At 43.5% G+C, this 11,557-nt stretch overlaps 1 long non-coding RNA gene across 1 annotated transcript; it reads right to left on the bottom strand.

The window, feature by feature from the left end:
• Positions 1–1,944: 1,944 nt before the first annotated feature.
• Positions 1,945–10,129, bottom strand: LOC133384560 (uncharacterized). Its single transcript, XR_009762628.1, has 3 exons — positions 10,018–10,129; positions 5,718–5,847; positions 1,945–2,134 (listed from the first exon to the last, which is right to left on the bottom strand). It is a non-coding gene; the product is annotated as an uncharacterized LOC133384560 (long non-coding RNA).
• Between the last annotated feature and the right edge of the window lie 1,428 nt (positions 10,130–11,557).

Here is an 11,557-nt window from a genome sequence, read left to right as displayed (position 1 = left end):
GCGTTGATGTGCATTAAATATATGGTGAGGATTTAGAAGGGTATGTCAGTTCTGGTCCTCTGCTTTTCTCATTTTCCCAGTTTTAAATTTGGTTCTCCACATTTCTGCAGAACTTTGAGATTTTATTTATTTTGTGTTTTTAAAAAAATGCTCATAAAAATTCTTCAGCATTTTAGTGCTAATTTCTCCTGCTGAACACATTTCTGAATGGAGTTTTGACTAATATGCATATTTATGCAAACAATCTTCCCTACTATAATGTATTTTGTATGTTACTTTCAGTAATATATTCATTTGTATGCACACTTTCCCCAAATATATGCATTGTTGTGAATATTGTATGATTTGAAAACTTCATCGCAAAAATTGGATAAATATGACTTTCGAAGGATGGCTGTGTTTCAATTCTTATATTGTTTCGGAAACTGCACATTTGATAAATTCACCTTTAAATGTGAACTGAATCAAATCTGTCCTCCATCTCTCGTGAGGATGTGACCTCAGGTTTATCTCCAGTGTAGTGCTAACTAGTGCTCCCTGTCCATGTGAGGATTTACACTTGCACAATGGAACATCATCCCTCTCCTCGCACATCCACTGAATCTGTTCCACAGCAGATTTGGGGAAGACGCAGGGTGTGTGCAGGGAGAGGAGAGGAGCGGAGAGGGGGGAAGTCCCATTGCACAAGTGTAAATTGCTGCAAACCACCCAGAGAGCTGGGGTGGTATACAAATGAAATAAATAAATAAATACTTGCACTGGCAGGACATATTAGCTGGATACTCCCTAAGACAAGAAATTAATGCATTGCCTGTACTGCAATGAGATGTGACAGCTACTAATTCAAGTAAATTTAAACGGGGATTAGGCATGTCAACAAAGAATATATCTGTCCTCTTGGCTCTGCCAGAGACCACCTCGAGTGTGAGCATTGCAAGCCCCTCTCCCTGCTTGCTGACCTCTTTCCACCTGGCCTAGGAGGGTGGAGCCCTGACTGACTGATAGGGATGGAAAGATATGTCTGTTTCGGTTCTCTGCATTTCTCATTTTTCGGTTCTCTACACTGAATTGTTCCAATTTATTGTGATTTCTTAATGTCTTCCTTAACGTACTGTTTGCCTATTTGAATTTTGTTTTGTAATAGTGAATTATGTAACTTTTTTCATGTTGTGAGCCGCCGTGAGCATAGATTACTATGGAAAAGCGGCATTCAAATAAACCATGATGATGATTTAGAAATTTTAGCTGCCCTGCTTTGTATTGCTACTGTGCACTTTTAGCCTTCTTTTGTATTTGTTAATTTGGGGAGGGGTGTGTAGTATTCCTATATGTCCCTCCCCCATAAGCTGCCTCGAACACTAATGTTCAAACACTAGATGTTCGAACACTAAATAATAACATACGTAAACGTATAGATAAGTCCGGTGGAGACTGGCAGCTCCAATGTCAGTGGGGCAGTGAGTCGTCTCTGGGTTTCCGTCTGAACTTTCAAGGAGCTGTCCAAGGTGCTGAAACCTAATCCCAAAAGAGGTTCAGCACCTCAGACAGTTCCTTGAATGTCTGGACTAAAAGCCAGAGCAAATTCACTGCCCCACTGACATCGGCCCACCAGTCTCCATTGGATAAGTCCCATGCTCTGGGCACTTCAACACACTGGATTACATCTTAAGTTCCATAAACCAAGACAGGAGGTAGAAGATAGCTTTGGTGGCTAGTAGCCATTATTAGCTTTATCTCACTGTGAGTCCTGGAAGGCCCTGCTCCTGGCCTGTCTGGCCCATTTGCATGTGACCTGGGAGTGCTGGGCCTTGGCTGACTCCAGCTGCATAGGCTACTTCTGCTGCTCAGACTGTCTAGAGACCATCAGGGTAGCGTATGCCAGAACATTGAAAATAGAGGGAATGGTGTTTCTTTTTTTTTAATTTGCTTTTATTGAACAGGGCAAGCTCATACAGGTCATTGCAAAGGTCTCAAAGGTGGCTTCTTTTTTTGAAGTGGAAGCTTTGGGGACTAAGCAGCAAGCATCTTCAGCAGGGGATGTAGCAGGATCCAGTGGCTTTCAGAGTGAGGAAGAGTCTCCCATTCTTCAAAGGATCGTGGGTAAGCAGTCAGCAATCAGTCCTCCAGTGTCATACTTGAAAACAAATAACAACAAAAATACAAGTTACTTCTACTTCAAAATGACAAGGTTTGAGATGCTGAAGAAAGAAGCAAAGGTCTATAAGATACATTCCCAAACCCACTCTTGGGCAAGGATAGGCAAATCTATCAATTTCAGCTTCTTATGCACAGTTTACCCTCACATATGCATTTTGGTACACATTCCTTTGCTGGAGAACTGCATTCCAAAATTCGGAGAAGTGTGAATTTTGAAGGATGGCTGTGTGTGCATGTATTGTTTCTGAAAGTGTGGGGATTAGCCCTGGTAGGAGCAGCCAGAATGTCACAAGATGTAACTTTACAGTTGAGAATGAGGACATTGAACTTGTCAAGGATTATCAATACCTCGGTACAGTCATTAACCAAAATGGAAACAATAGTCAAGAAATCAGAAGAAGGCTAGGACTGGGGAGGGCAGTTATGAGAGAACTAGAAACGGTCCTCAAATGCAAAGATGTATCACTGAAGGCTAAAGTCAGGATCATTCAGACCATGGCATTCCTGATCTCTATGTATGGATGTGAAAGTTGGACAGTGAAAAAAGCGGATAAGAGAAAAATCAACACATTTGAAATGTAGTGTTGGAGAAGAAGACAAAAAAGACAAATAATTGAGTGTTAGAACAAATTAAACCAGAACTGTCACTAGAAGCTAAAATGATGAAACTGAGGTTATCATACTTTGGGCACATCATGAGAAGACATGATTCACTAGAAAAGACAATAATGTTGGGAAAAATAGAAGGGAGTAGAAAAAGAGGAAGGCCAAACAAGAGATGGATTGATTCCATCAAGGAAGCCACGGACCTGAACTGACAAGATCTGAACAGGGTGGTTTATAACAGACGCTACTGGAGGTTTCTGATTCATGGGGTCGCCATAAGTCGTAATCGACGTAAAGACATATAACATCAACAACAACAAAACATTCTTCGGCAGGCCGGATATTGTGCAAAGCAGAGGTTTGATACTTTTTGTTGTATACATCTTCCCCCTGCCCTCTGCTTTACATAACATTTGACCTGATGAAGCAAGTAAGTAAATTTATTATGATCAAAGACCAGCATATAAATACTTAGCATTAAAACAACAGGGTATCATTAAAATTCAAACATCCTGACGAAGGGTTCTGGAGAAACGGAAAGCTTCATCACTATTTTGTGACAATGTTTGAGAGTGGCATTAGATTTTATTTATACTAAGGGCAGACCTAGCCCCATGGCTTCATTTAGCCCAGTTGTTAACTGTTCTGGCTGGCAACAGCTCTCCAAGGTCTTAGGCAGAAGTTTGCTACCTGAGATTCTTTTTGAACGGAAGGTGCTTGGGGTTGATTCTGGGGCCTTTTGCATGCAAACTACGTGCTCTAACACCGAGAGCTACTCAAACTAGTTGGAAGGTGGAACACCACACTGAGGAAATGCTCAGCAATGCTGCAAAATGGGCAAAAGTATATTCCAGGAAACCTCTAGTTCTAGAGAGACTTAGAATATACATCAATCTATGCACTGAGTTAAACAACTGATGAATCTGCATCATATATTCACCATGCAAATACTAAATTGTGCAATTTAAGGATGACACAATGAAGCCACAGCAGAATTTCATAGACAGAACAATAGATAGTGTCGACTGTGCAATATCTTGTGTAATCAACCAGCTGTGTAATCGACAAGGTATGAAATCAACTAGCTGTGTAACCAATTGAAAGTGTAATCAAAGGTATAGTTAGTGAAGTGTCCACTTAATACTCTGAGCAATTAACCAGCTATGTAACTGATACACTGTGTAACTCATGGGATATACCACTGTTCTCATTTACCTATGAAAATATTGTACGCAATCAACAGGCTGTATTAGTGATACACTGTAGAACCAGTAGCCAGTAGCCTAGTGATAAATTCAGAAGTGCAGGGTCCCTTCATGATAGCCACGCCACATCCCCTCACAACCACGCTCCCTCACACACTCACTCGCTCTCCACTATCTCCACACTCCTCAGATCTTTCCACGTGCAACTTCTCCCACAACAACAGATGTCCCTAGGAGCCAATCAGCATGAAAGGGGAGTGTGTTAGAGTGTTAGCTACTGAGAAGAGCCTTCTCAGTGGCTGACTCACCTCCTTTTACTCCCATTGGCTCCAATCAGCAGGAAAGGATTGGAAGCATGTTAGAAGACTCTTCTCAGTGTCCAACATGCTCCCCTTTCATGCTGATTGGCTCATAGGATGCTGGAGACATAGGGACCCTGCTGGAACTCTGCTTCCAAAAAAGCAAATGGTCCAAGACTCACTGAGACCCTGGACCACTATACTCCTGCTAGTAGCTGTGCAATTAACAAATGATGTAATCAAGAGAACTGTAAATCTAGCACACTGTATAACTAATCTAAGCTATTCCCTCCAAGAATGATAATGAAAGTGTGTGCAGGCAACACTAACAAGGAAGAAGCTGATAGTCAGTGCCACCCTCTGGGCTGGCTTTAAGAAAGAAGCAAGCTGAGGGCAGACTGAGATTAGTGGGGCAATGCCCCATTTGCCCTAATGGACCAGCTGCCACTCTTTGTATATGCAAATAGTTTTTAAATATTTGCATTGCTTTTTATCTGTAGGATTGCAGCCACAGCTCGTGCAGTTACTTGAGTAGGCATTATAGGATTGCACTGCAAGCAATTTTAACGTTGTATCTTTTTATGGATTGGATGTTATTGATATTTGGAAACTGCTCTGCAGAACATCTTTTTGATGGGCAAGCTATCAACTGTATGACACATACAAACCTACGTAGCATACAAAATATTGTAAGCATGTAAAGAAATGCTTGGTTAATTCTAGCAAGCATCACAAAACCTCTCTTTAATTACCCTTCCCAGCACAAAAGATTATCAAAGTTGTACACAATAAAACTTCTTCTAAATCCAAGATGACAAATTGCTGGTCAAATAAAATACTAAATTATAAGTGGGGGGGAATATTGTCATGAATGCTGAATTAAAAAATAAGTTTAGTCTAATATTATATGCTGGATTTCTTGTTTACTTGCTCATGATTATTTTCTGAAAGATTGTGCAAGTTCAGAACAAGATTTCCTTTAAACTCTGATCTGGACGTGAGGGATAAGGAATGCTAGAAAAAAACACAAACACATTTCCTCAGGAGTAAGGAGTAAGTGTGGTGTAGTGGTTAGAGTGTTGGACTACAACCTGGGAGATCAGGGTTTGAATCCCCACACGGCCATGAAGCTCACTGGGTGACCTTGGGCCAGTTACTGCCTCTCAGCCGCAGAGGGAGGCAATGGTAAACCCCCTCTGAATACTGCTTACCATGAAAACCCTCTTCGTAGGGTAGCCATAAGTCGGGATCGACTTGAAGACAGAGCATCCATCCAAGTCTCATTGAGTTTAATGGAAATGACTCCCTAGCAAAGGTTCTTGGGGTGGCAGCCTCAAGTCATCCAAATCAGAGGCTCCAGGACACCCTCGATCCAGACGGTACTGTCAGGGGAGAAAGATGCTCATCTCTGGCAAGTCATTTGATCTCTCCTTTGGTGAGCTGAAGTTACCTTTTGCAACACTTTTTCAGTAGACCACATTTCCCGACCTTCACCATGGGATAGGTACACGGCCAAAGCTGGCAAACACCGTCGACTGCGTAGCATTGCCGTCTGCTCTTCGGTTTGAACTGTGCAAATCCTACAGAAAGGAAATTTTAAAAAGAGAGAGAGATCACTGTCCACTGGGCAGAGCAAAGTAAATTAGAAAGAGGATAAAAGGGAAGTATAAGGCCACAGGCTTTAGAACAAGAGTGGGGGATTCTGGAGCCCTCTGGATTCCAACTCCCACCATCCCTGACCACTGGCCATGCTGTGTTGGAAGTGGGGCAAGAGCAACTCCTGTTTTGTTCTTTTGTTTAAACTCCAGAAGGGAGATAGTGCTAGGGTCCCCTAGATGGATAGGCTTTGTTTACCTTTTACCTGTGATGCTCTGACTGACTTCCTTCTGTCACTAGACTGTGACGTCTTTAGGGAAGCTTACCTGCACCTCCTCCTGCCCTTTCCATTCCTTTGTTCTCCGGCTGTCCAGGAGAGAGGAGACATCCCTTTGTCTCTGCTCTCTCTGCAAGCATGGGGCTAACTCCTACACCTGGGCATTATGCTTCCAACTTAGCTAGTTAGTTACAACTAGGTATGCCGTTTCTATCTACTATGTATTTCTATAAATAAAGCAGTTTTTCTTATTTTACTAAGTCTCCAGTCTCAGTGATGCTGATGCAGGGTAAAAGCCTGCTTTCTTAGGCAAACGCACGCACATGCTGGCACACTCGCATTTCAACATCTGCTGTTACTCTCTGCTGCTGTGGTGCTGCTTTTAAACAAAATTAAGCAACACAACTACACACAGCGCAACATGCTGGAGGTGGCACCCAACAACATCTGGAGGGCAGTGGTGTAGTGGCAAATCCAGAAGTGCAGGCCCCTGCATGATAGTCACGCCATACCCCCTCACAGCCACAATCCCTTTCCTCTTCCCCTTGTCTCCCTCGATCTCCATGTCATCTCTGAGTCCGCACACCACTACAACAGACATCGCTAGGAGTCAATCAGCATGAAAGGGGAGGTTGTGTGTAAGCTACTGAATGGCTATCTTGCCTCCTTTCACCCTGATTGGCTCCAATCAGCATGAAAGGACTCTTCTCGGTGACTCACAACCTCCCCTTTCATGGGACCCTGCTCCCAAAAAGGTAAGGGCTCTGCGACCTCCTGCAACTCTGGATGACTACACCCCTGCGCCACAAATGCTTCCCATCCTGCTTTAGAATTAGTGAATCATCAATAGGACCCTCAACAAAGTGTTGCAGCTCAGAGGGCTCCTGTTCAGGGTCCCAGCCAGCCATGCTCTCATCCACGATACTCCATTGCTTAATTGCTCCTCCTCAGTTTTGCACACACAGCCCTGAACAGACACTCAGTGGTCCTCATTAGGCTGTCTTTTTAGGGTGGGTGGACTTGCTTCTGTGGGACTTTCCCCCCTCCTCCCACACATGTGCTCTGTGCCATCCCCAAAACCTCTCCAGAGGGTTTAGGGAACCCCCATAACAGGTTTAAGGAGACTGCGGCCACATGGCACATCAGGAGCATGCAAACATCCCTGGGAGGAGATAGCAGCCACTTAGGTCAGTGTGGGATGGCAGTGAAGCCAAACCTGTGGTTTAAAGAAACTGGCCTGTGTTTAATGGATGTCTTTTAGTATGGATTTATGTACTGGATTTATTCACCCTTCACCATAAAGTCCCAGAGCAGATTATGATATAATAATACTATTGTGCACCACCCCAATCTCTGAGCAGTGTGAGACTTCCAGGGGTCCCTGCGCTTACCCAGGGTTTGGTTTCCTTGGAAAGAAGGTCAGTGAAGACTATGGTGTCTTTATGAGATATGGCTTATTTACACATATGCACAAGCTGAGTTTAAAATGGAGGGATTAACAGCATTATCAGTAAAATAGATCTCGCTTTTTTCTCAGGCTTGTAGGGAGGCAAATCCTTGGTGCAGACAGCAGGCCTCTCTGTGTGTCTTTCCAGTTCCCAAGCCTCTCTTTGGCTCCAGGATGTGGGGAGGAGGACCTCTCTCTGAAAAGAGTCCAGTAGCAACACACTGTCTCTGTGCGATATTCTCACATATGCTAATGGGGGCCACTTGGCAAACCCATTAGTTTACAGGCTAGCTTAACAAGGGAAACTTTCCACTGCAGATGCCACTTCCAGATTCAAGGTTACAGGCTTGAAGGGAACCCAGAGAAATCGTCCATCTCAACCCTCAATCCCATAACAATATAATATGAAAAGCAATTAAAGCAATTTATGTCAGAAGAGTCGCTCCACAAACTGCAAATTGCTTGTTTGCACTCAGGTTTGGATTTGAACTCTCTCTCTCCCTCCCCCCTTTAACTCCAAGGAGATTGTTTCAGGAGTGTGGCATAGCGGTTAAGGTGTTGGACTACGACCTGGGAGACCAGGATTCAAGTCCCCACACAGCCATGAAGCTCACTGGATGACCTTGGGCCAGTCACTGCCTCTCAGCCTCAGAGGGAGGCAATGGTAAACCCCCTCTGAATACCGCTTACCATGAAAACCCTATTCAGAGGGTCACCATAAGTCAGGATCGACTTGAAGGCAGTCCCAGAAAGGGGGGGGGATCCAAGAAAGGAAAGGAAATTCCTCTGTTCGTGTGCTCATACATTCTTGCCCCCAAAAAGTTTTGTCAAAAGCAAACAGCTGGGTGGGTGGGTGAGTGCTTGCTTCACTTTGCAGCCATTGGGGAAGTGGGTTTTTTTAACCCAGCTGGCACTGGAGAACTGCATCACAATAATTTGGATAAGTGTGAATGTCAAAGGATGGCTGAGGGTCACTTCTCATATTGTTTTGGAAAGTGTGAGTTTGATAAATTTGGCTTTAATTGAGAACTTAATCAAATTTCTCCCCCATCCCTAGCCATAACTGGGAATGCTGGAATTTGGACAATGTGCATTTGAAATTCTGCACGCTAATTCAAGTTGTGAGGGATGAAATAATTCAATTTCTAGCACAGATTCTATTTTGTTTGGATCCAAAAAGCCACATCCACAATCCAATATAGCTTCAGGCCATTATTTCTCCCTGCGTAGGATCATGGGTGACCCCTTAACAGCTGAGAATTGGGAAATGTCACCTCAAGCATAGGATGCGAGGGCATTACTTCACTCAATGGTTTGTGGTGGAAAGAGCTGTTAGCTGCCTATCCAGGCTACTTCCCCTGACACAGAACAGGTTGCTCTGGATTGCATAGCTTCCTGTTTTTCACAAGTTTTGGGGGAAAAAACACACCTGCATTAAAAATCATCACTGTTGAACAGGGGAGGATGACAATTTCATTCAGTCCATATTTTTGTTTGTACCGAACTACTAGATAGGTCAGAACCTCATTACCCATCAGATTGTGCATTTCTGAATTCTACAATGCACTTCTCAGCTCAAAAAAGGTACCATTTTAAAAAAAGTTAAGATAAAATATGCTTAGAAATGAGACAATGTTAAGAGAGAAAATGGCACTTAAAAAAAACATGAATTTTTGCAGTGATCTTAAAAATTGCAAATGGATGCAGCAAGAAGTTGGAATGGATTTATGAATGAGCGCATGTGAATTTGACTCAAACCAGGCATAGACTGGTTCCTCCATCTGCACCACTGAGGTGAGCAGGAATGCTAAGGATCAAAAGCCAAAAGCATTAACAGCCCTGCTGAAAAGCCAAAGGTCCCTCTAGTCCAGCATCCTGTTCTCATAGTGGCCAACTAGATGCCTATGGGAAGCTCACAAGTAGGTCATGAGTGCGAGGGCATTCTCTCCTCCTGTGATTCCCAGCAACTGGTATTCAGAAGCACCCTGCCTCTGAACCATGAGGGTAGAGCATAGCTGTTGTGACTAGAGATCTTTCCAAATGCTTTGCTACCCACTGATGTAGCCGAGAGGCTGGTCTGTGCAGAGCTTCAGTATGATCCGTCAGGATGCTTTTTATGTTCTTCTTAGGCACTTTTCATGTACAGTTACATTTTAAAATAACCCTTTCCCCTCTCCTGTTTCAAAACTCTTTCTCTCCAGATCCCATCCAGTCCGGTAGGATATGTGCGGTAGCTAGCAGGCAACAGCCAGCAGCACCCATTTAAGTAAGCATTTTATGGCTGTCAAAGAAACATCTTCAGCTATGGTACAAAAGCTAGAAAAAGCTACCTTTTGTAAAGCCGTGACACAAAGCAAAGATATCTCTCTCCCTTCCACTCTGCTACCAGCTGACAAGCACCCACCTTCCTTCTCGCTCTTCCTCCCTTACCTGAAGATGCAAAGAGGAGCACAGACAGAACAGCCAAGAACAGGTGAACCATCTGCATGGCTCAGTTAGGATGGGCTGACGCAGCGAGTCTGAACGCAGGAGTAAGAGCCGGAAGGGACTGCAAAGGTTGCCAAGTGAGTGGTGGGCTTCCCATATTTGTAGGCTTCTTGGGAAGGTTGTGACACACTGAGCTGTTGAAAAGAACACTGTCGAAATCAAATGCCGTTGGAAAGGTATTGCTACAGTTTGTCAGTCATAACGATTTACACAAAAGCAACATCCCAGTTACAGACCAAAAGGTTCAGCTCTGTTTAAAATTGCCTCTTTCCTCCTCCATGATTTCCCCATTCTGCTTTAAAAAAAAACTATCTACCTATCTTAAAGCTTAATTTTTTAAAAAAGAAAATGAATATATTTGTTTTTTAAACAAATATAAGTATTATATTTTATATTATATTATATATATTATATAGTATTATATTATATATTATATAGCATAATAACTATTAACGAGAAAATACATTGTAATAAAAATAAATTGGGGGATTTAAAAACACAGAGACACTTTGAAGATGAAGTGAGGGAGGCTGAAGGTTCAAATAAATCCAGAAAATGGCATTTAACCAGGCCAAAAAGAAATATAGATGATAGAATCATAGAATAGTAGAGTTGGAAGGGGCCTATAAGGCCATCAAGTCCAACCCCCTGCTCAATGCAGGGATTCAAATCAAATCCGATAACTGGCAGCTGTAGAATGTTAAACTGTTTTTCAGTTAAGTCACTGAACTGATGCCATTTAGAAATAGAGGAAGCTGCCCTATACTGAGTCAGGCCATTGGTCCATCCAGCTCAGTATTGTCTACACTGACTGGCAGCAGCTCTCTGGGGTTTCAGGGAGGGAATCTTTCCCAGCCCCACCTGGAGAAGCTGGAGGTTGAACCTTCTGGTTGAACCTGGAGGTTGGCCTTCTGCATTCAAGACACAACCACTGAGCTATGGCCCTTCCCTTAACAGATGTTGACTAAGCATTAGGAAGCATTTCCAAATGGTAAGAGTTGCTTGGCAGTGGAAGGTCTTCTTCATGGGAGGTGTTTAAGCAGAGGCTGGATGGCCATGGGTTGTAGTCAACTAAGTTCTACTCAGAGTAGACCCATTGGCATTAATGAACCTAAGTTAGTCATGCCCCTTAACTTCCATGGGTCCACTAGTGTTGAATACCACCCCCATCTGTTAAGGATGCTGTAGTTACATCCTGCACTGCAGACCCTGCAGCCAGCAAGGTTTCTGACTGGATTTCCTCCAGATAGGATCAGTGGAGATCCTATCCAGTGGCTCCCATGTCAGTGGGGCAATGAATCCGCTCCAGGTTTTAGTGCTTACGTTCAAGGAACTTCTTGCGCCTTGGACAGCTCCTTGAAAGTTCAAACTAAAACCCGGAGCAGATTCACTGTCCCACTGACATCAGAGCCCCCAGCCTCCACTGCATAGGATGGCCACTTGTGTGTTGCCCAAAAGAGGAAATGCATCACCCAGAAAAAGG

This window comes from Rhineura floridana, chromosome 4 (genome assembly GCF_030035675.1).
Source record: "Rhineura floridana isolate rRhiFlo1 chromosome 4, rRhiFlo1.hap2, whole genome shotgun sequence".
Taxonomy (NCBI): Eukaryota; Metazoa; Chordata; class Lepidosauria; order Squamata; family Rhineuridae; genus Rhineura; species Rhineura floridana.
Note: the sequence above shows the minus strand (reverse complement) of the source record. Positions and strands in the feature narration are given on the sequence as shown.